This window comes from Anguilla anguilla, chromosome 8 (assembly GCF_013347855.1).
Source record: "Anguilla anguilla isolate fAngAng1 chromosome 8, fAngAng1.pri, whole genome shotgun sequence".
NCBI classification, from domain to species: domain Eukaryota; kingdom Metazoa; phylum Chordata; class Actinopteri; order Anguilliformes; family Anguillidae; genus Anguilla; species Anguilla anguilla.
The window spans coordinates 55774163-55777502 of record NC_049208.1 but is presented as its reverse complement, the minus strand read 5'-3'; positions in this window follow the sequence as shown (position 1 = coordinate 55777502).

Here is a 3340-nt window from a genome sequence, read left to right as displayed (position 1 = left end):
CAGCTCTGGCTTTTGGCAAAAGGATTGTGTTAATGAGCAAATCCATGTGATCGGAACAAAATGCTGTGGAAGACTTTTACTTTCTGAACCTGGATTTTACACTCCTGATATTTACTGAAGCTATTCAGGTTAAGTGTTTTTCTCAGGAGTAGAACTGACCCAGCAACCTCCTGGATACAGGTCCAGTTCCCTACCCCCCCGCAGCACACCCCCACAGTGCAAGGCAGGTGAAGGAGCGCAGTTCTGCTGACCCCCTATCCCCCCTCCCAAAAAAACAGCCAAAAGCAAATAAATGAAGAGGGAAATCCTCCTTAATCCCATTTTCAAAAACACAGAAGAAAAGACAGCAGCAGGATGGTTTAGGCTGGAGGGGGGTGTTTGTGCAAATAAACCCATTGCTACTTTAATTCCCCACCCAAATACCACCTGTGTTTTCTCAAAGTGAACACCCCCTCCCCGTCCTGAATGCCAATAAGAGAGGATCAGGTTTACCCCCACCCCCCACCGCTGTCCTAATCCCTGTGCAGGAAATTAAGTCTGCAGCAGTAGGCCTCCCCAGTCCTTCTGAAATGGGGGGGGGGGGGGGGGGGGTGCTGGCTATACACTACATGGTCAAAAGTATGTGGATGTATGTTTATATTAGATGTTGGGGCATTGCTTCCATTCAGCCAGAAGAGCGTTAGTGAGGTCAGGGCCGACGGGGTGAATTAGGCCTGGCTCACAGTTGGCTTTCCTATTGCTCCCAAAGGTGTAGGATGGGGTTGAGGTCAGTGCTCTGTGGAGGCCGGTCAAGTTCTTCCCCACCATTCTCAACAAAACCATTTCTGTATGGACCTCACTGTGTGCCCGGGGGCACTGTCATGCTGAAACAGGAAAGGGCCTTCCCCAAACTGTTGTGGAAGCACAGAATCGTCTAGAATGTGATTGTATGCTTTTGCATTAATAATATTTGCCTTCACTGGAACTAAGGGGCTAAGCCCAAACCATGAGAAACAACCCCAGACCAAGGGGTGTCCAGATACTTTTGGACATATGGTGTATTAAGTACCTAACAGGCTTCATTACTAACCCAATAACTCAGGGTCTCAAACTCCAGTCCTGGAGGGCTGTAGTCTCTGCTGGTTTTTGTCATTTCCTTTCAATCTGCAGCCAGTTTAAGCCAGTTTAAGCCTGGGAAACAAGGTGTGCAGACTCTTCAGCCAACCAGTGACTCGGGACAAACCCCAAAAAGCCCTGTCAGCGCCTCTTTGGGACAGACCCCAGAACGCCCTGTCAGCGCCTCTTTGGGACAGACCCCAAAACGCCCTGTCAGCGACTCTTTGGGACAGACCCCAGAACGCCCTGTCAGCGACTCTTTGGGACAGACTCCAAAAAGCCCTGTCAGCGACTCTTTGGGACAGACCCCAGAACGCCCTGTCAGCGCCTCTTTGGGACAGACCCCAAAACGCCCTGTCAGCGACTCTTTGGGACAGACCCCAGAACGCCCTGTCAGCGACTCTTTGGGACAGACCCCAAAACGCCCTGTCAGCGACTCTTTGGGACAGACCCCAGAACGCCCTGTCAGCGACTCTTTGGGACAGACCCCAGAACGCCCTGTCAGCGACTCTTTGGGACAGACCCCAGAACGCCCTGTCAGCGCCTCTTTGGGAAAGACCCCAGAACGCCCTGTCAGCGACTCTTTGGGACAGACCCCAGAACGCCCTGTCAGCGACTCTTTGGGACAGACCCCAAAACGCCCTGTCAGCGACTCTTTGGGACAGACCCCAAAACGCCCTGTCAGCGACTCTTTGGGACAGACCCCAGAACGCCCTGTTAGCGCCTCTTTGGGACAGACCCCAGAACGCCCTGTCAGCGACTCTTTGGGACAGACCCCAGAACGCTCTGTCAGCGCCTCTTTGGGACAGACCCCAGAACGCCCTGTCAGCGACTCTTTGGGACAGACCCCAGAACGCCCTGTCAGCGACTCTTTGGGACAGACCCCAGAACGCCCTGTCAGCGACTCTTCGGGACAGACCCCAGAACGCCCTGTCAGCGACTCTTTGGGACAGACCCCAAAACGCCCTGTCAGCGCCTCTTTGGGACAGACCCCAGAACGCCCTGTTAGCGGTTATTTGGCGCAGGCACTGAAAGAAACACTGCAGGCTGATGATAAGGTAACTGGTTCTGACAGCTTGGTTTTTTGGAACTGATCAGGGGATCATTAGAAAAAGGACTGAGCACCACCCCCGAGAGGGTGGACTGGCGTGTTGAGCCTTGGAGGGGGGGGCAGCCTCAATGTGTGACCCCCCTCCTCCCTGCCACCCCTTTTTTTGGCAGTACAGCAAGGCGGGGTGGGTGTGCTGCCGTCTGGAGGGGAAGAGAACAAGGAGATAAGTGTGAGACCGCTCCTCTGGGTTTCCTGCGAAACAGCCTCGCCCTGCCCCCCCTTACCCCTTTACCCCCGCTCCCCCCCCCCCCCCAGCTTCCCCCTGCCACTGTCCTCTCAGGGACAGGAAATGACATCAGTAAGATCTTTTTTTTTTAAACCCTTGGATCAGCAGCCAGCCTGCGTGTATTTTATTATTTTTTGGAGTGGTTTAAACACAACCATCACATTTGCTGTTTTTAACATTATTTAACGGCTGCAAGGCAGGCTTTTAATTTTACAGAAAACTTTTTTTATTCCTGAAAATAGATTGCAAACAAATATCCAGTGGCTGAAGGGTTTTTTCCAGATCTGATATCAGCAGTTACCAGCTTAAAATGGGTTGTCTTCTGGGACATGCTATTCATAGTAGCCTATGTAAATGTGTCAAGAACATTTAGAAATGCTTAGGCAGTTAGTAACTAATTCTGTGTAAAATTAGTTATGATTAACAGTCACAATAACAACTTATTAAGACTTAAAGATGCCCATCTGAGTCATTATAAAAAGGCGTATCGTCCTTCATGATCAAGTACTTGAGCAAGTGCTGTACTTGGTTTGCAATGGAATTTATCTTTCAATGAAATCAATTGACTTTGATGTTTCAATAGAAGGGCATGTCTCTCTCTCTCTCTCTCTCTCTCTCTCATCTGTGTTCTTTCTAATTTAAGCGTTCTTTGTTGTCATGATATGTGCAGTTTTTCCAGTGATTACCGCAGCGTGGAGACGCTGATTTACATACTGAAGTCGTCACCGTCTCGGGCGTTCTCCTGCGTGCCAGTGTCCCTTCACTCTTCCCCTCCCCCACTCTCGCTCTCCCCCTCTCTCACTCTCCCCCACTCTCGCTCTCCCCCTCTCTCACTCTCCCCCACTCTCGCTCTCCCCCACTCTCGCTCTCCCCCTCTCTCTGGCTCAAGCAAATGTCCTGTTTTATTT